This window comes from Chiloscyllium plagiosum, unplaced genomic scaffold, assembly GCF_037043375.1.
Source record: "Chiloscyllium plagiosum isolate Xiang-an unplaced genomic scaffold, Cpla_swu_hap1 HiC_scaffold_18, whole genome shotgun sequence".
NCBI lineage: Eukaryota > Metazoa > Chordata > Chondrichthyes > Orectolobiformes > Hemiscylliidae > Chiloscyllium > Chiloscyllium plagiosum.
Genome location: NW_028270156.1, coordinates 37,694,551 through 37,718,853, shown reverse-complemented (window position 1 = coordinate 37,718,853; position 24,303 = coordinate 37,694,551). Strand labels below are relative to the sequence as shown.

Genomic DNA, 24,303 nt, shown 5'->3' with positions numbered 1-24,303 from the left:
GCCTGCAACCTGGCAGCTTTCACTCCTCCCAGCCTCAACCCCCACAAACCACCCCCTTCCCCCTCCCCTCTCCCCTCCCCACCACTCACACACCCCGATGCCAGCAAGAGATGAAATGCTAGGCAAATGTTTCTGCTTCAAATCAAAATAACTTAAATTCATAGATTATCTTTTGTTTTCTCTTAAATGCTTCTTGCCACGATGGAATTCAGTTCCTACCTGAAAAATTATGGACATTTTAAATCACGTATCTATGACTCTTACATTATTTATTAAATTATATTTTGTCTAAAAGCAAATCTAAACTGTTAATTTTTTTCATATCCCTGACTGCTTAAGGTTTTTTTTCTCTTGACAGGTTCCCTTCATCACACATTTTTCTCTACAAAGGGAAACGGGACTGGTGAGCTACAGGGCGATGCTGGATTGTAGGAGTAATCTGAACTACAAGAATGATCTGGGCTGCAGATTTTGACTGGTTGAATTGGGCTTCAGTGAAATTAGAATGGGAACTCTGTTGGTGATTTGGTTTTCCTACTATCTCTGCATCTTTTGATGGTGGCTAAACTAGAAGCACAGCTCAAGACTGATCGAGGAAAATGAAATCCGAATGACAAATCAGGCATCAAGACTTCAACTGAACTGAGGTGGACTTGTACAGGCCAACATTGTGTGCCTCATTTTTTTATATATGTTTTAAAAGAAAAATGTTTAAGCTCTTCTACATAGCTAAATTTATTGTTTTAAACCATCCCCTCCTTGATGGTCTATAGGAATATAGTTAGTACTAACTTCTATCAGTGAATTTAATCTAATGAAAATACCTAAGAATCTCAACCTACCCTATTAAGCACTTATTTTAAGCTTAAAACCAATTACTACATTTTGAGGAAGCCCAATATTATTGGCCGTTAATTCTCAAACTTGTGGTGTACTCTGAACTTACATCTCTCACCAGCCTGCCCCCCGAAGCTCTGCTGGAAAACCTCTGTCTCTGCAAACTCCAGTTTGAGAATAAACATTATAGACCCTGTACGTATGAACCGAGCTATGTTCTTGGGACTCTAATGTGCACAGTTGTGTACAACATTGAATGAATATGATATCTTGTCTACTCATCAGCATCTGCACATGAAACCATCATAAATTTAACTCTCCTTCTAGAGTACTCCAACCTTCCTCTTGCACAACTATGATCATTCTTGGCAAAGTTTCTGAATTATCTTATTTTTTTTTAAAGTCTATTGTCATTCATAACAAAAAGTTTGGTTTTTTTGAAGAAAACAGCTATTTTGAGTTCACCCAATCAAGGTTTAAAATTACTCAAATGAAGCTGTTAATCTTTGACGAGGCAGATCAGTATACTCTTATCTGTCACCAAGCTAATAGCAATAAATAATAATTCTGACTGTGCAGTAATAATGAATTGACTCATTATTAGCATTGAAACATTTTGATTGGACCCTTGGCTTGGAGGTATCATCCTGGTGTCCTTCAAGCAAATGAAACTTAAACATTCTTTACAACATTTTATCAATGGATTTATTTACAGTTTTGTGTTCTAATGAACCCTAATTTTCCCCTTCCTTCGATCTGGTATATTTAAAATGCAAATAATTTACAAATATATGAAGAAAAGGAACAGGAAATGTACTTATCAAACCTCGATCACAGTACACCAACCGATTTTGTTATTAACAGTTTTCTAATTTTAAACATTACAACATGTATCTTTCTTAGTCATCTCTCTGGGAGGGAGACAGCAACCTTCTCATGGTCTTCCTGTTAAAGTACATTTCCCAGTCTGAAAATGTGAAAACTAATGATGTCAATAAGGCAACTGAGCCCCGGTCATAGGGCGTCCAAGCAGTAAAAAATCCAAGAAAGAAGACAGTAATAAGAACATTACCCATTAAATGTTGAAAAGGCATAATCTGGACAAACATAAACCATTCACTAAAGAACCGTCTGACATAGTTAACCTACAACAAACTCACCTCATGAACAATGCCAGCCACTAAGATTAAATTCCCAGGTACCAAAATGTTACAAGCAGGGGTAACAAGAGAAATGGCCTAGTCAACTATATCAAGGAAAGCCTCACCAAAGACACAGAAGACTTAAAATCAGATAACACCTATTTCAATTTCATTAAGATTGTTCATCACAAACATCTAGAGCCAGCAAGTGACCTGATACCCCCTGATACCCAATACAGTAATACAGCCTGCAGTATATCCAAACATCAAACTAGCAATTTCAATAGTCAGCATCATATGAAGGGTACCTCAGCAACTCAAATGTTGGAACAAAAAAAAATGAGTTCAGGCATCTGTGCTTGGCCCAAAACATGTGCAGAATGTAAAGCAGCCCAACACATTCCATTCCAACATGTGAAATACAACCACTCACCAGACCTTTGCTTCATGACACATGATAACAATAGCTAAGGGAAAAGCGCTACCCATTTTCCCCCATGTCCAACTTTACCTAGTCCCCATTTGCATTAGTCTTGAACACTGTCCTTAAACTAAAAGCTGAAAACAGGCTGGAATCTGTGGAAGAGCAATTGTTTCACCACAGTATATAATTACAAACCACCGCTAACTGAATCCTACCCTTCTCTAAAAACTACATTAGCATTATTTTAATTCTCAAACTGGTCGCCAGCAAATTTGCTCTGCAGGGCTCCGAAAACTTTCATCTGTGCTGGGCCTGAGAAGTGAATGATTAATGGAAGAACCCAGAGAAACTGAAAATCCCGATGTGGCAGCACAGAACTTGAATCTCTTAACAAAGAAGACATCATAAAATGGTGGGGAACAATGGAGAAAATTGATGTCACTCAAGTTGAAAGATGTAGAAACTCAGAATACAACCTGGGAGCAGCTAAGTAATAACCACACCGGCAGACCAGAATCAACACTGTTGTCATTGGTTCCTAGCACCTAAAACACTCAAACAAACTGGCCAGCAGGGAAGATAAATGGATGGTTGAAAACAACCCTGATGTATTATCTCAAAGCTTTTCCAGAGCAAACATCTCAAAACCTTATACACAAGAGCAAGTTCATAGCATCCTAACAGTACCCAAACCAAACAAAGCAGCAGGGGTCAATGAGATTTACCCTAAATTCCTGAAAAAGAATGGATCTAAGGAAAAGAAGTGACTAGAAAAGCTGTTTAGAAACATCCACAGCACAATCATCATTCCAAACATATGTCACCAATCCAATACTGTGGCAAATGCCAAGATAGGGAAACTACTCAGTAACCCACGCAGTTCCCACTCCATCAGTATGCTTTCAATTAAACGTAACATTCGGAACACCTCTTGCTAAAGAGATTATTTCCCACTCTGGAATCAGTGATTCTCCTCTCACATTTTTCATTTAACATCGTTAGTGTCACAAAAGGCCTGAAGACAGGAACCACCTTCACTTATCATGTGCGTAGGACACACTGTGATGCACAGACATGCTGCTGAATCTCTCTAATCTCATGTGCAACATGAAAATAATGCAACTAATCAATTCCACATTGATTTGTGACAGTTCCAAGAATACCCCTTGTAGATCAAATCAGCCAACAATAGAATCCTAGAAGTATCAGTCCTCACACCAGCTTCCTTCAAAACATTTACTAAAGACCTCTCCCTCACAAAGCCACTGCTGTTATGTTTGGCTGGAGCTCGAACTTCAGGATATTGAGTGGACACTCACTGCAGATCTACATTCTCTGAAAGCCTACTGCAGAAAATTAAAAGAAAACTCCAAATTAAAAAATGGATATCAGTTAGCTCAGTTGGTTAGACAGCTGGTTTGCAATGCAGAGTGACACAACCAGCACAGGTTCAATCCCAGCACTGACCAAGGTTACCATGAAGGTCCAACCTTCTCAATTTCCCCCCTCGCCTAATGCATGGTGACCCTCAGGTTAAATTCACTACATGTCCTCTCTTTCAAAGAGAATGGGACTATGATGTCTTTACCTTTTACTTGAGAAAATGGAAACACCAACTAAACACTACCAAGATTAAATTCCACCTGAAAAACCTAAAGCCCAGGGAAGATCACAATGTCCCGACCTGTGACTGAACACTTAATCATGACCCAATGCTAAATTATCTTGGAATCTCTCTTGACTGCACTTTGATCTGCCAGAAACACTGCCAGAACACAAGAGTCAAGATTAATATGAGAGGGAATCTTATATAGAAACTAATGGATACTATTAGCAAACGCGGAGCAAATGTATAATGCAGGGCTTCACTTGTCCAGGTCATCTTTACAGTGGAGCACTGCTACTCAACTTGGCTCAGAAGCCATCATACAAGCCTTCAGGAAGCCACTTGGATTTTGCCTTCCTGTATTAGCGTTGAGACTTCTAATCATCTGTAGCAAAAAGATCCTCTTCAGGAATACCACTAGCTGGCAGTTTACAAAGCACATCAATTGATAAGGAATCTCAAAAATAAAATCCACGCACTCATCTTAAATTCCACAGTTCCTCCTGAAACATTCTCCACACCCTACAAACTGACAACAGACCCACCTCTAGGTAATGCACCTCCTGGCTGAACGCAGAAATCACCAGCTGCAAACTGATCTGAGTGTTGAAGACCCAGATCTCAGCCTTCCACAGAGAATCTCAACAACTCACAGCTATTTGAGGATGAGCCTGGGATGAACAGCCACTTGTTCCACAAATAAAAGATGAGGAACAACATAAATTTAAATGTGAACATTGAAGTCAGACCTTTGGCCACATGCCGAAATTCAGAACCATTCATGCTGTCAATGAATTGAGTTGAATGGATTGTTCATCTTGATGTGCAACTATAACTGCTTCCTCAACCACACAAATATAAAATGTAATCTCCCTTTTGAGCTATTGCTGGCTACAATTAAGATAAAAATTGTCACTTGCTTTATTTGGGAAGGGGTGGACAGTGATCTAGGTAGGCACCATTATCTATTTTTTCTGTTCAGAATTTTAAAAATATCAAAATAATATAAATTATAAATTATTGACAATGCAGTGAAATATTGGTGGGTCCCATATTTCATGTTCGTTTATTTCAATGCTGTTTATGAAATCTTACTCTGAAACGGACTCTTGCATTCACACAGAAAAGAATAGTGAGACTGCTTTTAAAAGTAAATCACAGTAATTGACATATTTTGAGAAGCTCTATGAGCTATAGTAAGGTGCTAAATAAATGCATGTGTTTTTATTATTGTCAAATCCCAGTTCTCCCACCTGTAGTTTCTCTGTAAAGTGTCATGGTACAATTTGATAAGAATTGTACCAATTCTAAAATAAATATTACAGCTCATGTCAAAGTCCATCTTACATCAGATTTGATTAAAACAAGTTGAACTTTCCATCAAGGCTTTCCATCAATGGACAGTGACAGGTGTTGACGGAGGTTTGAGAAGTCAATCAATTCAATTGACATTTTGAGTTCTGTTCACATTCGTTTATTGCAGAGATAAAACTACTCAAGGAGAGTGAGGTGCAACCAGTAGAGTGAATTAAATGGTCAAATCTGGTCTTGCTCTGTGATCTCACAAAACAGAGTTCAGTGGAAATAAATATGCTTAAATGGATAATCTTGGAATTATATTACTCAAGTTTGTTTCATCTACTTTCCTCACAGCTGGCTGATAAGCAGGATGATATGAGCTGAGAAGTCCATATCTCTATTTGGTGATCCTATATCACTCTGAGTTGGCTGATTTTGTTTAGGCTGGTGATCGTCCTAATGCAATTGGTGTCATTTGTAGCTTAGATAAGGAAAAGTCAGTTAAAGTGCTACTCCTGATTGTTATTTCAAAGCCACAAGTTAGGTACAAATGAGAAGAGCTAGGCTGATGCATGTAGAATAATCATGTTATCTGAACTATTGCTTAAAAGTTCCTGATTTTTTTTTTATCACCAAGACAGCACCCTCAGAAGTCCATTCTCTATGTTAATCATAAGCTTTTGAAGGAGCTCCAAACTTCTAAGGCCCTGTATAATTTCAAATGGGCATCCTTTATCCCAATGTCACAATTTAGTTTGAAGTAAAACACTGTCGTACTTTTGGATATCATTCCAAAGTAATTTTTTCTTTTTTTCATTTGTCAGCTAGATCCTTTTGAGGCTGAGTAGGTTTGTTTTTCTAGTCTTTCCTCATAATATAGCACTGCTACATTAGGAATCAATCTTGTCACTCTTTTCTGAATCATCTCCCTTTTAATCTAGTGACTAGTACACAACACTCGGGGTTGGTTAGTTCAGTTGGTTAGATGGCTACTTTGGAAGGCAGAGTGATGCTAACAGTGAACATTCAACTCTTGCACCATAATGGACTCTCCTTCCTGCCATTCACCTTACCTGAGGCTCTGGTAACTCTGAATATAAACCACTAACAGTGACTCTTATCAGACAGCAGCCGTATGATCTGGTAAGAATTCAGTAACTTTACTTTTCCTCAACAAATACTGAAGGTGTGGTCACATCAAAACACTATGATCATGGCCTCCTGCCTTTTGTAGGTCATTGTCGTGATTGGAATTCTAGTTGCTTTTCTGATTTCTCTGCAATATTTAGGCATTTTTAATGTCATGCCTATTCATGCTTGAATCTCTCTTAACCTTTGTATTAGTAATTTTGACATAGTGTGTAGAATACTTTTTCTTGCTAAACTGTAGTTCATTATATTTAAACATCTTCCAAATTTGACCTGTTTTAATTTATTTTGTACTTTATCTAGTTCACTTCATTTTTCTGCCTTTCAAGAACTAGCAGTCACTTCTAGTTTGAAATCGCCTATAAATGGAGCCCATCTGCTTTGAGTTTCACAATCCAAGTCCTTGAAATCAGGTGATAGCTCAACATTGAACCCCAGGATCCTGACACCTCCTTCCATGTCACCACTCAGCCCCACCCTCCACCTACATAATTACTTCAATCATTATGTGCTGTTCCCACCCTTCAATCAATATCTTATACATTTTCAACTTCTGCCTGAATGCCCCATTTTGTCAGCTGTTGTTTGGAATTCAAGGTAGACCTTATAAGGTGTTCATGGCCAATTTAGTTGGAATTTTCTTGAGCAAGCCAGAGGAACCAGCAACTCTTATTGGAAGTGATGCACATTTGGTGTGAATTGGGCCAAGATATAATTATCCCTTCAAACTACTGCCAGTGCAAATAGCCTCAAGTGTGGAACAGGAAGTTTGCAAGTGCCTGTGAAGATTTCCCCAACAAACGAGTCAATACCTTCAGGAGAATAGGGCAGAGGAACATCTTTTAAAAAATGTTTGCTCCTCATCAACTGCAGCAGTATTGCAGCCAGAGCAGAGTTCAAGTGATGCCAGGTTATCTCCTCAAGGCAACCTCACATTATATGCAGCAACTAATCTCGATGACTTTAATCCAGAGTCATACTGCATGTAATTGACCTAGCAAATAATGCTCCCCGTTGAAAACTGTGTTGCAGGCTGTTTGTGAGCAAAGTGTATGTATAGCAATATTAAACCCAGTCATTTACTGTGCACCAGGAAACATTTGCTTCAACATGACTTCAGTGCAGGAGAATCCAAAGACTTCAAATTTATTCAATAATAAATTTCATGACTTTTCTATTTAGTGCAGTCCTCTACGCACAGGATAATACAGCAGAAGTGGGGCAGATGTCTCAGCAGCATGGTATCAATGGTTGACTAATGTATTGAGTGCCCTCTGCCACAACTCCTATTATCATCCAAACAACAACAGGTGCAGGCATTGGCTGCCCTCCGAGCATTCAAATTCAGACACAGCCATTTGCTTTTATGAGACTTTGTCCCATTAATAAAGCGTTTGGACATTTCTCACAGCTTTGATGTGAAATAAACATTTTTTGGTGGACTTTTAGTTAAACTGTTGGAATTAAGATTAAAATTAAGTGTTTATCATTAAAATATGTTGAGATCTAAGTATACAAACTGATTGCTATTATTATTTTAGATTACAAATTTTGCACACTGAAATACATTGTAATTAGTAGTTACAGCATGTAGGGCAAAGTGATGAAGCAACGCTGAAAATTGAAGTAATAATTATTTGTAAAACTACGACAAGATAAAGAGTGAAATACAGTAAACATGCCTCAATTTTAAGTTAGTCAATTCAAGTACAGCAGAGTGGTTAATATTGCCGCCCTTGACATTTCATCTTATACGTCGGTATACATGTTGGTCACTGCACTCACCTCTTCTGAGTTCATTCAGATATAGCAGGGCACTTACTAATCTCAAGCCTTCCTCTCTCCATCCACACACACTTTGGCAATGAAGTCAATGATCGCTGGTCTCAATCCCTCCCCCGCCATGAAGCTCATTAAGAAACAAACTGTTCTAAGTTGTAATGGAACTGATAACTGCATCCAAATGAAACTTTTCCCCACAAGTCTGGTATATGCCAGCTGGCCAAGTCCCATTGACGTGACATTGTGAAAGTGTTTGTTTCCTCCTCCACATTCCCTGCTGCAAACAAATACTTCACTGATTCAATTGCCAGCAAAAATAGCAAAACTTTCAAGGAATGAGATGAGATCAAATGGCACTTTTTCTTTCTGATCTCAATATACTATTGAACCAGCAGTTAACAGGTTAACTGATTGTAACTGAGTAGTGAGTCTATCTAATGAACTCTGACATCTGTATATTCAACTTTCAAACACCAACTGAGAATTTCCCATTAAGAGATGATCTGCCATTTTTCTCACTGATCTCTACTCTTGTACATTATTGGTCTGTTACTGATCTTTGCTTTATACAGCACATGCGTATTATTAATCTTTGATCCTGTAAATAAGTGACCTATTATCAGTATTGCTCTTCTCTACTATAGGCTATTAGTTGCAGATTTCTGTTCCTGTACAATATTGGGTCAGTTATTAACTTCTATCTGCGTACAGTATTGTTCAGATATTATTCCCTCTGTTCAATATTGATATATTACTGATCCCTGCTCCTATATGATATTGGCTGTGTCTGATCTCTGCTCAAAACAATATTGACCTGTATTCATTTCTATGATAACAACTGCCAATCTGAATCTGCTACAAGACTAATGTGTCCTTAGATTTCACTGATGCAAAGACACAAGTGAAACCTGACTCTACATTTCACAATGCATGTGACAAGAAATATAATATTGCATGTAACAAGATCTAATTCCAGCATTAATGATACTTACTAAAAATACAGAAAGAAAGGAGGAGCAGAGAGAAGGCAGTGTCCTTGCGTCAGTTAACTAGAGTTGATCTCCAGTTGGATGCAGTAGCTGATACTCACCTGAAGTGGTGCAGAACTCTTGCAACACAGAGAATCACATAGCATTCATAGTGAAGGTTGTGGAGTCTTTTGCTGGGATTATGAATTTATCTGTGCAATGCAATGTTCATTAGCAGAGGCATGTCTGGTATGGTTCATGTTAGCCACACAAAAATCTATAGGCCAACAAGCTCCATTGAAATAACACAAGGCATTCAGACATTTCCACAATGACTGAGACAGATCATGTGGGATTCATAGTTGCACAGACCTGGAACATCCCAGTTTCAGTCCCAAATCTCTTCCAAATGAGTAGACTGGCAATGCAGCCAGTGTCTCCAAACAGCTAACTGCTCAAAGTGTACAAGAACCTCATCAATGGAATGGCAATGAAGCCTGTCCATAAACATTATGGTCAATTCACCATCGGCTATGTAATGCCCACCACCTGCTCCATGTCTGTCATAGCCAAAGAAATGGACCTTCAGCACCCATGTACACAGATGATGATGCCCACTAGATTCAGCTGCATCGGCCTCAGGGCCTGTCAGCATCATGCTGGCCTGGAACTGTTGAGCTGTACTAGGATCCCTTGTGTAAAAAAGAACATAATAACTTAATGAACAGAAACAGCAAAAAGACATTCAACACTTTAAGCCTTCCCTGTTAGTCACTAATATTGTGATTGAATGTCTGCTTCAACTCCACTTCTCTGCACTATCTCCTATATTCTATGATTTGCTTTGTATCCAAAAATATGTGCCCCTCTCATGAATATAATCAATAACTAAGCATCCACCCTCTCTAAGTTATAGTATTCCAAAGTTTCACAACCCTTGAAATGCACCCAAGACTGAAATACATATCTTAATGAGGATCAACACTCCAAATAGATAATGCCTCCCACTGAGAAGCTACCTTTTAAGCTCTGACAAATAGGCTGCCAATATTTTATGAAAGCAAAATGCTGAAGATCTGAAATGCAAACAAAAAGTACTGGAAAAACCCAAACAAGTCTGGCCAGATCTGTGAAGGAAGAAGCAGACTCCCAGACTTTTCAAGTCACATGAGTTCTATAAAAGAGCAGACATTGGAGACAAATTTAGAATCAAGTTCCTCACCACAGCAAACACTAAGATTTTCTAATTGTAGAACACTTTAGTATTTTCTCAATAAGTTTGAAGATTTGGATTCTGAGCGGTCTTATCTGTAATACATAGCTTAACTCCTATGTTAATGCTTGTCAAAGTGTTGCAACATTTTTTTCTTAGTATTTATTCACAAGTTGTGGGCCTCGCTGTCTGGGCCAGCATTTATTGCACATCCCAAATGGCCCTCAGAGCAATTAACAGTCGACCATATTGCTGTGGGTCTGCAGTCACATACAGACCAGATCAGGTAAGGATGGCAGTTTCCCTCCCTAAAGGACATTAGTGAACCATTTGGGTTTTCCTGACAGTCAAGAATGGATTCATGGTCATCAATAGAATCCTAATTCCAGATTTTTGTTGAATACATCTGTTGTGGTGGGATTCAAACCTAGATCCCCAGAAATTATGGTCTCTGGATTAACAGTGCAGTGATAATATGACTAGGCCATCTCCTCCCCTTGTCAGAATATGTGTGTTGAGAATTGGAAGAAGAGTACATTATTTCCGGTGAATTATTTCCAAAACTTTGCAACAGAACAAAGCCTGTAAATCCCAGTGTTTAAAATTATTTGTAATCATAGATCAATTTACGTGCAGAAATGCAATTGTACCAGTCTCTTAACCACTTTTCTTGCATTCAAAGACAAGAAGGAATTTCATGTTGTAACTTGTACTGCTGAGATGATATTTTGTACATTCTATGTATTGATAAGAGAAGCACGGGTTTGTTGCATACTTAGTTTTGCTTATTCAAGTAAGATACCCTTTCATATTTGTCATAGAACTGAAATATTTGCCTGTTCAGTATATTCGGTTTCTTGCGAGAAAACCAATCTCTTTGTTAATCTCAAATTTTGTTTGTAGATATGTACCATTTTCATAAGAAAGAAGTCATTTGCATAGACTTTTCCCCTCCCTCCTCCAAGTAAGTATTATTGCTGAATTATGATTGCTGCTGGGCCCAAGGTAACTTCATTTGTGAGCTCTGAGAAGAAGTATTGTGGCCACAGCTGATGCCCTTCCCCCTTCTCTGTCCTGAGATCACAAAGCCAATTGTAATATCTCACCATTAACTCTATGAAATCATCAAAATCAGCACAATTCTGTACTCAGTGCAACATCATATGATGTATGCCCATGCACAAAAGTATTAGCCTACTGATGGGCTTTGAATAACCAATTTTCTCCTTCCCCACCTATAAACTACCCCATCCCATGGTGGAAACTTGTGAGGGTGAAGGAGGGAAGCCTCAGCCATCAGCTGGATTGCCATCAGAAGCCACATTGATGCATTTTGGGAAGACGCATTGTTTTACTCTAGGCATTTGACAGGGCAGCAGCAAGCTTATCCCTGAGGATCAAGGACTCCAGGTGAAAAAGTCTAACCAATAAGAACTGTGAGCCAATCAGAAGCAGGCAGCTCCTTTGTGCTCCAGCAAAGTCTGTTGCTTCTGCCAGTATGGCACGTACCTAATGCCTAGGATTGCCACATGATACCAGGCCACAGGTGAGTGATGAAGAAAAGAATATCAGGGAAGGAGGGAAGTGAGAGGGTTCAGCACAAAAGACTGGGGAAGGTTGGCTCTCACCAGGTCTTTATGATGTTCGATCCCTCAATCCGGTGCAGGTTGATATGAATAAGAAGGTTGTAGTGATGTCCCAGCAACACCCTCCTGTCTGATTAAATGACCTGGTTACCAATTCAGAGTGGAGGGGATCTCACAAGATTCCACCCCATTAATCCCGATTGATAAATTTTCCTATTGAACCAGTTTGGGTGCCAGTAATCCCCCAATGACAAAATTCCTTATTAATTTTCACTATCCACATCATTCTGGTTTGATTCTACTGCGGTAATGCTGCGGGAGATGAAGATGTCTCCAAATCTGTTTGTTTTTTTCTCCCTCCCTGGCTCCAAGTTTGAGGAAGGGAGAAATTGAAAATAAGTATTTCAGAGTTGGTAACTGATTGCTTTCTTAAATTGACTGAAAGGGGAAAAAAAGTTGCTATTTGTTAAAACCTCAAACTATTCGAGCTGTGTTTGTGCAATTAATGAAAAACAGTAGGTTAAAAAAATAAATTACAGCAATAAAAATTCCTCTTGAGAAGCCAACACCAGACTGGGAGAGAAAAATATACTAACCCCGAGGCTAAGCCGCTAAATAAGTTGTGAATTAATTTTTGTAAAGCACTCCCATATTACTAAGGTGTGTTGAAAGGTGTCTACTCATGTTTCAAATTAAACGCACTGCTGGTCAGCATTAGCACCTCAGTGCTGCAACACAGCCACTTGCCTATAACACTTCAGGGGCCGGGAAAGTAGGTTTGCCATTCACACTGGAATAATTAGAACATGTCAAGAAGAATTAATTTCCTCATTTTTCAAAAGGATACACAGAAATTACCATGTTATTATATGACAGGGTCCCTCGGAGAATTGTATTAAATTTAATTTCTAACGCAGCCCACACAACAAATTAAAGTCATAAATAAGATGGAAAGAAGCAGGACGCAGAGCATATGTTTATGGCAATGACTGAAGCCAAGGGACCAGAAACAACTATCTTCATTTCATTTTATTTAAATCAGCCAGACACTGTGTGTCTGAATGACAGCAATTGCTAATGGGAGCTGAGATTAGGCTGTCTGATACCAGGAAACAGAAACAGCCACTTATCCGATACTTAAACCAAAGATTTGACAGCAACACTGGGATCTGCCAATACCTGAGCTCAGCTCACAGGCACTACTCATACATGCTTGTTAGGTGTTGAAACAGTCAATGCCCAACTGTAAACTGAATGCTTTTTTCATGCCAGAGGAAGAGGGAAAACTCCTGTTGTTAGCCTGAGTGCTCCCTTGGGCATAACAAACTTTAAATAATTTGCAAATCAATTAATTGGTTACTTGCTACATAATACAGATTTCACACTCCCAGGTCACTGGATTGCAGACATGAGAGAAATCATAACATTTTTCAAGAAGTTCATGATTGAAATCATTAATTAATTTAAGTGGTGCATTGCATTAAGCAGATGTGGAGGTACAGAGCGTAATTAGTAGTTTCTTGGCTATTATTATTATTAAATTCACGGCTGGGAGAATATCTCCTCATTTTCAGAAGTAAAAGCAGAAATCTCTGTAGGGATTGTTTGATACATTCTGTTTAACTGAACAGCTAAATCGAGTGAATCGGGTATTACATCAAGTTACTGCAGCCAAGTTATTTGCAAAACTTTTGTCACTGCCTATGTGTTGGACCCCGTTTGTTAACGTCATTTTGCACTAACCCGATCGCAGCCCTGCTGAGCAATTCACAGGTGTTCACTCACCTGCCAATGCCTCATCTAATGGTCATTTGCATCTTGTGATTTTCAAGTAAACAGTGGCATGTTGTTCCACCAAAAAAGACAGCATATCTGGCTTAATACTGTCCATACTCAATGTCCATGCATGTGTACTGAACGCACAGGCATGGCTGAGCAGCAATGAGCAAATGATTTCTCTGGCTGGTTTTGTTTTCTCTGCAAGAGTTAAAATAAAACCTCTAAATGATGAAAATACTCCCTTTTCATCAGCTGAAAATAGAAATAGTGGATTAACATCTCAATTTGGAGCCCTTGTCTAACAGAAGGCCAATCTCTCAAATTATAACATAATGCTTCCAAAATGTTCTGCCCTCTTCCCTGATTCAGGGGTAATTAGAAGATCGCCCCATCGGCTGAAATAAGCTACCTTAGCATAGGCTATTGTTTGAACCAGAGACAGATTGGTCATATTGATCTATATACCACTGTGGGCTGTAAATAGCATTATTGAGTGAGGCTCCAGCTATGCTCCAATATTTATTCATTTGCACAATTTACATTTGTTTCAACCTGTTTTTTTCTGCACTGAGACATCAAGTCATCAATCCTGGAATTGAGACATAGCAACATAGGACCCATCAGGCAAAGCACATCACTTTTGATTGCTAACATGGGACCTGAAAGTATATCATAATGTGACAAATCCTGTTCTTTCTCAATAATGTTTTATTGCTTTATAAGCTAAATAGTACAGATTATAACAGTTTTTTTTGGATTGCAAGTTAGAATTTGCTGATGGCAGTGGCCCTTTAAACTGTGTTAATGGCAGAAAAGAGTGGCAGAAATTCTGCTAGAAAACAGGCAATGACACTACCCTGTGAAATCCTGTCAAAGGGCTGTTCCTGAGAAAAGATACAATCTGTGCTGCTTTGCTTCTATAAACATCACCTTCAAACCAATACGTATGGGCCATGTGAAAATCAGGCTTGCTCTGAGTAGTACACTTGCTCATCATCTTTCTGGAGATCACTATGAGTATTCTGTTATTAGGCTCTTGTGCCTAATTCTCAAAGTTGAATTGCAGGGAGAAGTCAATGCAGTGTTGGAGGTCAGCCCCTACATGTCCTGTGATGACCTAATGGTAATGAATTGGCAAAATATCAAGACTTAAGCAAGTTCCAAAAAAAAACCAGGGCAACAGCATTTCTCCTCATAATTTTATTCTTTTCTTTTACGCTGATTTTTTTTCCTGCACGGAAAGAATTCTGACACTTATGTTTTAATTCCATAGTTACCAGTTTGGACAATTAGCATTCCTTTACTAGTAATTGGACTCTGGAGCATTCTTTGGACAGCTGAGAGGTACAGCTCAACGTGAGAGTGAATGTTGTCACATAGCAGTGAGGTAAAGCTTATCAGCTGTCATCCTGGTTACACTGCTGCTTGTTACATTGGACTTTCAAAATGTTGTAGTGATACACACAACAGGGTTAATTGGAAAGCAAATTAAATTCAACAGCTGTTTGATAATTTAGAACATGTAACAATGGCAATGTGTCACCTCAGTATATAGGGACAAAAATAAATGAAGCCACCCTACAGTCTCTTGCTTCCCAAACTAGCAGAATCACCTCTTATTATCTTTCAGGTTACAGACTAGTATAATGTTAGTCACCTGTTAGCAGATTACTCACTGTGGTGAAAACTCAATTATCACCCATATAACCCAATTATAAAACCATATAAGTCCAACTTAAGCAACAATTAATGCATAGGCAATACATTGAAAGGAACATAATAATTTTTGTATGAATGTGGCGTTCTGAATCCCCTGCTTAAATATCCCAACTACAGATAAATAAAGGTTCCCAAGCAACTAAATAAGGCACTCAACCATATAGACTAGAAGTTTCCTTGGTCTAACTTGTTTAATGCTTTGTCTTCTGGTTGGGGGCAATAGGAAGCATGATTGGTTTTCAAAAGCCTTGACTGTGTTCACATCAACAAAAACCTTTTACTTACAGATGTTCTATTTCCTGTACACAGTTACAGTTCCACATGAGCTCAGATTGTCTCATTTGTGAAATCTCCAGACTCTTTCTGCCTTCACCATCATTACATCATGATCTCTTAGACTCATGCTGTTAACCCATTGTTCCCTGATCATAGCCCAAGTTGTTATCATAAGAGCAAATTCATCACCAAGGGTTCCCACCTTTATCACTTTCGATGGATACATGAGTGGACCTCAGGATCCAACTTAGTTTGAAGCCCCATTCTCTATGATTAAGCAAATAATTGCTGTTCACTATCTAGCTCCAGAAGTAGAGATTGACCATTTGAGCAAAATAGTCAGAGCATGCAGTAGCCCATGGAAACCTATCAAGTAGGAGAGACTGCTTTTAGGATAAGTAGAGAAGAAATTAATGGGGGTGTGTGGTACAGATACTGGAAGATAGCATCTAAGTTAAGCAGCTATATGAATTACACTTGATTTATGTCCCAAATCAACCAGAAACTAATCAATTGGTAACTCTTCCAAACCCAAAGACTTAATTAAAAAATAATTAGAACATTCAATTGTGAGGCATCATCATTTATTCGCCCCAATTATTAACAGGAAATATTTTTAAAAATCAAATGTCAGTTTGTAAGAACATAAGGAATAATAACAATTTCATTAACATGGAAGCATACATTATTACTTAATTCATTCTTTTAAAAGGAAGGAATTATCACTGTACTAGGTTAGTTACACAGCAATTATCAAGTCACTGGACAGACAGGGCAAATTGTGGCTAATTTTCAAGAAAAGAAAATTAGGTAAACTCTAATTTCTGAGCCACAACTCAGACCCCTCCCATTTCCACAGACATCTGTATGTATTAATACTTAAACCGACAAGAGTCAGTTTAGCTAATGCGGCAAGTAGGAATGCAGCCAGAGGAAGCTGCCCAGCAACATTAACCAATTTGACTATTGGCAGCAAAAATTCTGTTGAGCAACAGTCTGCTCCTGACCCATAATACAGAAACCTCTGTTTGATTAGAGCAGAAACTAGTATCTTTCTCTGTAAAAAAAAATTTTGTCATGTTCACACACCAAGCCATCGCCAAAACCATGAGTTTCTTTAAGTATACATAAGTGGTTCTCAAAGTTCTTCCACTGCTAGGTGATGGAGACTGCAGTGGTGACCCGTGCTTGACTATGCCCAGTCTTTGCTCAACAGAATAACTAAAACTCAGAGCTCAAGGAGACTAGGACAGACAAATGAAAATTGTCCATGTAGCATCCATGCAAAACCTTTGGTTTGAATCCAGTGAGCATTGCTGGACTGTGCATATAGTGGTAAGAATAGGATGGGGCTTTGCTGTGCTGGGTTTCTTTCAAGGTTTGTTGAAGAACAGTGAATTAAGTGAAGTATCAAATGACATCAGCCTCCCTGACCCTGTAATCACTGCCTTTTAGGTAAAAAAAGAGGGAGAATTGGAGGAGCAAAGGAATAACCCAACAACATGTACAATTTAAACAAACAATTTGTATTTATATAGTGTCAGAAAGAACCTTAATTTAACATCTCAGATAAAGGCATCAGTTTCAGGTCACATCTAAAAATCAACATCTTCAACAATACAGCACTTTCTCAGTGATACACTGAAGTGACAATCTGGATTATGAGCTCAAGTCCATAGTGAATTGAACCTACAACTTTCTGAAATAAAAGGTAATTTAAAAGAAACAAAAGAAGACATATGACATTCCATTTATTGTTTACTGACATTCTGTATTCTTTGTGGAATTAAGTATGATCCTAGTTGACACTTCCTTTGATAGTGGACTGAAGTACACTGACAAAAAATAATTTATGCTTATTCAAACCACTCTAGACATCTTCAGGTGTTTCCAAATGAGCTCACAGTGGAGTGATTAAATGCATCTGATAACAAGCCACACATTGCTGAAATTACTTACTGCCTCATTTTATGATTAATTAAACATGTAGATTAAAGTTGCAAAAGAATTTAGATTAATGAGTGAGTTAAGTCTTGCTGATATAAGTGAAGTGGGAATTGGATGATCCCTGGAACTTTATAAACATGCATTCTAGACATGGATACATGTTGAATCAGGGCCGCCTGGGCTTTTGATTGTGCAGTCATGTTTAACATGGTTTGACAGCTTTCAAATAATATATGCTACTAACTCTGAAAGTTTGTGAGTAAAAGCCATCAGTAGTTATCAATTAAAAAGTGAAACTGCAAGAAAGCCAATTTGTAATTTGCTAACTTTTTGAAGTAATGGTCTTATATGAGTGCCACATTATATTATATAGTAGGTAATGATATTAGGTCAAATCTACTGTTTCATTAGCATGAAGCAGATTCGCAAGCAATACAGCAGCAGAGAGGATTTTCAGAAAGGTTTGTGAAAGACATCAACAAGGATAATAATGCAAATGCTAAAACGGTTAACAGGCTGAAGCATATCCGAAATATTAGGGGGAAAAGATTGAGTATCCAGTGATCAGATTCATAAGGGAGCTAACATTGTTGAAAGAACAGCAGAGGGATCTTTACCAAGGAATATGAGGCATGAGGGATTAAAAGATTAGCTAAAACTCAATGCTCGAAGTCTCAAAAATGCTACCAGTATCCTTGCTAAGTCATACAAAGAAAAAGTTCACTATGTTGAATGAATGTTGGTAGGTGTAATTAGGAGCATTTTAAAGATGAGGGAGGTTGCATACTTTGAAACAGGAGGTGGTTTTATAAAAGGATGGACTCCCAATGAACTGAAGTGAGGCAATACCAAATGCTAGCATTTGTGCGTTTTCATTGAAATGAATAAACCCAAGGGACAAGAATCTTGGAATTATCTTAGGTCATGTAGGGAAGTGTTGCGAACAAGTACTCGAAGGGAGCAAACCAATGTAAGATAGCAAATTCAATTATGTACCTCAGTGCAGATCAAGAGAAGAGAGATAGTGAAGAGAGATTAAGGAGCAAAGGAGAGTAAAATATACAGAGAAGTATGATTGTGTTTTTATATTCAAATATGAAAAACAACAGAAGTGGAAAACAAAAAAACTGGAAGCAGTAACTTTAATAGGGACACATGGTGTTCTGGCCTTGAATATAGCACAAGTGAGTCATTCATTAAGCCCCTCAAATTTGATCTGTCATTCTATAACATTATGGCTGCTTGTAATTTGGCACTTGACATATGTTCTTTATTCCTTTTCATATTTATCACAAAAATATATATCAATCTCGGTCTTGAAAACTTTAATTGAATTCCAGCTCACTATTTTTTGGAAATGTTGAAGGATTGTTGAAGAGGGATTCAAAGCCCGATTACACTTGTGTGAATGATTGCTTCTTGATTTCACAATAGAATGATTTTATTCTAATTGTAAGATTATGCCACCTTGCTCTAAATTACTCCATTAGAGGAAATAGTTTCTCTTTATTTGCCCTAACAAGGGCATCTTTAATACCTTAATTAATCTTCCCACAGTCTGAGCCCAAGCACGTAACAATAGGTTGGTAAATCATTACTATAGGGATAGTAAATCCTATAGGCGTATCTACTCATGCAGATCAATGGAGACAGCTCTAGTTAGAGAAATGGGATGGATACAGATGTGATGTGTCAAATGCATTCTTTCTACCACAATTTCCATGATTCAAAATATATGTATACATTCAAAATTTCCTGCAGAACCAGATTGCTATAGAGTATGATATTTTAATTCATTTATGCTGCCTTTTACAATATCCTGTTTATATAATCACATAAATACTTTTTTAAAATCAACCCTGTAGGAAGATTTCTGCACTTAAATTATTATTTTTTGAATTATATTTGTACTCTGCCATTGTTTTCTGTCGTGGTCATACAATAACAATTATCGTTTTAATGTTATAAATAGAATTACTGGATTCAACAACAACCTTGTGGATAAATATAAGATCAGAAGAGATTCTAATAACTATTGGATAGGATACAGTGGCCATATATTCAACAGAAAATAATGTTGACAATATATATTCAACAAAACATGGCATGACCACAATACATTGCATATAAAATAATATGGCAACTGCATTCCAGAAAAGATGTTGCAAATGTAATGTATCTTATGTGGAATAACAAAGCAATTGCATATAGTGCTATCATTGTACAGTTTATACATGATACCACTTCGCATTTTTTATTCCATGTATTAACACAGCCACTAGATATTTAATAAGGAATAATACCACTATTAGGTATTACACAAGTGAGAATAAAGCTCCAATTTATATCATGCAAGATAATGCAGATTCAATATATTCATAAAAACCTATGGTGCTCCTACATATCAGAACCAACATATGTGTTATGTTGGTTCAGTGAATTTCCTTTTTAGTAATTGAAAGGAAAGTCATATTTCACGTGATTTCAAAAATACAGATGATATTTATCTTCCTTTTTTTTAATCCCCACTGTACTTCACTAGTGCCTAGAGCTCATACGTAATAAGTGGCAAAGTTATGTGTGGGCTGTGAAGGTCAGATTCTAAGTCGATGACATCTGATATTCAAACAATTAGATGTTGCATATTGGGATTATATTTGTTTTTCCAAGCAATATTATTACATTACCCCTTATTTCTATACCTCCCTTCCCCACCCGGATTTCGCATGCTGAAAATTATTTGAATTGGAGCCTAATTGAAAAAATATGATCCAGTCTGATGGATTCAGCACTCATCTCGAATCATGTTAACCTAAATTTCAGTTCACATCGGAATTGTGATGTTATCTTTTTGGTCTGGGCCTAATTTTGGATTATGGCAATAATTAAGAATTTTTTATTGCTTGGTGTAACTTGATGTATGTGTTTACACAATTAAAAATAACAGTTTTGTTCATTCACAGTATGTAGCCATACTATTTTCACTCATAGTTGATAGAATAAGATCATAAAATCATTGTCCCTGTTTATGTTGAGAGTAAGAAAGAAAATTTGCCTCCAAAGGGTTAAGTCTGCTTACTTGTTCTAATTTATGTCTTGGAGACCTTAAAAGTCATCCCCAGGTTCAGTGAATCACTTACACTTTCCAGCTGAGAGATCCAGCCTTGATTTACCATGTAGGCCAAAGTTGACATAGGAGCTTAGTGGTTTAATAAGCATTTAAATGTCAAATTAGGTTGTTGCGCCTGCCATAGACCAATATTACTGGCATTTTCTCTGGTGCATATTGAGAATTTAAAAATCCAGCTTTACCACATAGCAAGCAGCTCTGCACCAGAGGTTACTGTTTTTGGAAGGAGATAACCATCAGGTAAGATGTCGCTGAACAGAGCTAACAAAGAAACTGCAAACAAGCCTGTGTTTGTACCAGAGACAAACTGTCAATTGTATTTCAGAAATGCAGTTTGGAATTTGAATCACATCAGCTTGAGTTTTGGTATTCGTCCAGTATTATCGCACATAATGAACATTCTTAGTAATTTTTTTTGTTTCTTCCCAATTCTGTTAAGCATGCCGATAGGGCAAGGAGGGAGTCTCAAAGCTCCTGATCGTTCACCTTATGTTAGCCAAGTCATTGACTGCCATTGGCACATTCAGCCATGAAAATGTTGAATGTTCGGCTAATGACCAAAGCTTTACATTTTCCACTATGAATCAATGATGATCAAGAACATGACCTCTCATTTATTTTTTTCTTTCCTTATTTCACAATCATGCAGGTTAATATTATACCTAACTAGTTGATATCAGTTAATCCAACATAAATTGTGCATTGAACCTCAAGTCTTTCTGGTCTGTACAGTTCAATTCAACATTAAAAATGCACTCACCAACAGCAAATGCATAAGCAAAGCTGCCCAAGATGTGATGTGAGTGCCCAGTGTTTTTTTTTAATCCAGTCTTAATGGCCATTTATGTACTCAATCATTGGCATAGATTAAGCCTATTTCTTGCTAAGCTAGTTCTACCCATAAGGTTGTAAAGTATTATGTAACAATTAAATCAGCTTAAAGTAGCAGAGGGACTTTGGTTGAAGCAATGTTAATGAGAAATGGAAGAGGGGAAGTAAAAGCGATTGAAAAGTGATAATGATTAAAGGGAGGGAGGAAGGATGGTGAAAGGGAATGTGAAAATGATAGGAAAGGGATGGGACAGGGAAATTGAAGGAGGAAGGAAAGATGAGAGGATAGAGAAAGGGTGGCAGTGTCATCTTGAATGAGATGTGGGAAAAAAAAGTATTAAGTTGAATGGAAGGTAAACTTTGTGCCATTTCAAATTGGGTTGGAGAGCTAGGTGCTAGGTTGGAGAGAGAAGGAAAGTTGGGAGAAAAATGTCCAAGTGTAAACTAGGAAGGTTATAGATTGAGAAAAAGAGAGAGATTCTCTGTAAAATGCAAAGTTGAACATGAGAGGATAACTGGTAAGAAGGCTTTTGGGAACAAAGGCTTCCTTGGTCTTTTGAAAATCTAAATGATTTAAAATCAAAATCTATTGGTTGAGAAGAGCTCCTTACTACAGGTGACAAACTATTGGAGGTGGGTTCACAGCAAGTTCCTCATCTTAATAATACTGCTGAGATGGGTAGTAAGGAAACATCAGATATGTTACTACAATAACTACGGGAACAGGAAATCTTACTGAATGAGCCAACCTATGTCATTCTTTTGAAACTGCATGTTTTTACACTGTTCATAGCAGGCCTTCTCTGTAGCTGTCAGGAAGTGGAAAATTATACACAGAATGGAACTGTTACTACCTTCATTCTATGTCATGGAAAAAATACCAAGACCAGCTACATAGTACGCAAAGGGTTTGAAAATGTAAACAATTTTCTTCTATGAAGAAAGTCAATATGATTCCAATTTCTCATCAAATTAAACCACTCACTTCGTAGTAAGTTTAGCACAGAGATAATGAACAAAGAAGAGAGGTTACTGCATCCAGGGACATTTTGTAACTCACAGTCAATGATACTTCCCCTCTCCCTCCCCCTCTCCCTCGCCTCCTCCCCCCTATGAGAGGCAGGTGTTGCTGTGTTCATTCTCTAATCTAGACTGAAAAAGGCCTCATTAACATTATAGTACATGTCTAAAATGTGAAAGAACAAACTTCCGCCTTACTTATTTCCTGAACTTGCTTTGTGCCTCTCTGTACTGGGTGGATGGGGTCAATTAGATTAGATGGCTAGCATATAGCTCAGAGTAACTGCAAAAATGTAATTTAGGTGCTTTTTCTGGTTGAGATAGATTTGTGAAATCATATCAAAGTTCAGCAAACTTGTATCTTGATGTTTGCAAGCATGAGAGGTTCTGCTCCAGTTAGTGCTTATTACAAACATCTAAAGGTATATGCCATTTGACATAATTACCCCACTCTTTGGGACATCCTACACATCTAGCATCAAACTGACACTGCAATTCATATACTACATGACTTATTTATTTGATTGGCAGAACATCTATTTTGGCTTGTAAACAACATCCTGTTAGTGGTGAATACTACACATGTTGCAAAATTGTTGTGTCCAATATTAGATGTGATTCCAAATTGGGCAACATTTGTTAAATAATCCTGGGTGCATGAAGAATTATAACTAACAACCAATTTAGAAACACCAGTTCAGCTCAAAGTGAGGTGTAATTGCACATCCTGAAAGCTACATATATATGACACAGGGGCCTGTTCTTTGCATACAGAAAGAATATGCACAATACACTGAACCTGGTTCAACTTAACAAAATAACTGACAGACACTCTTTGGTCCATTTCTCAGCCAGAATCAACCTGCCTGGTTTTAAATTTAAATAAACTTGGTAGTTAATTAGCAGTCATCATCCCAGTGGTACATTCACCATGGCAGTGCCTCCAATCACAGTTCACTTCTTAACAAATCAATATTCTCCATCTTACAATATCAATGTTATTTTACATTTGCCTTGATTTCTTGAAAATTCTCATGAGTGCACGATGAAAACCTTTGACAAAATGTTTTTTTCAACAATACTCAAATTCCATACTACAAAATAACTAAAGGATATGTAATTCTACTTAGCACTGAACAATTTTCCTATTTGAATACAATTGCAAATCTATAGGTTCTCTTAAAGCATCATTGTCTCTAATAACGGTGTAACTAGGTTTCCCAAGAAGCTTTTTCCTTTTGGTTCTAATCTAGAAGACTGTATGTTCAAGGTATCCTGATAAAATATTGGCAGTTATGCAACAAATTTTAATGCTCTTCAATAAATATTATCTTGGTATCAAGACACCTTAGTCCAAAGCATGAATTCTACACTCACATCTTGTGTAGCCGTCCAGGTTCTTATATTTCAAGAGTGATTCCAGAGCACATTTACCATCTTTTCACTTCATTCCTTTCACCTCTACTCTCCAGTTTATCCCTCCATTCAAAACCTTTTCTTATGATCAATACTGTTCTGAACTTTGTTAAATTGTAAGATCCAAGTCCTCTATCGTTCTCTTACCTAGAGTCTTACTATTTAAATAAATGTTCATC

The 24,303-nt window shown here is 37.6% G+C and overlaps 1 protein-coding gene across 23 annotated transcripts in view; it reads right to left on the bottom strand.

The window, feature by feature from the left end:
- The window catches only part of sox6 (SRY-box transcription factor 6), a 636,702-nt gene that overhangs the window by 482,581 nt on the left and 129,818 nt on the right, over positions 1-24,303 (bottom strand). The window lies entirely within an intron of this gene.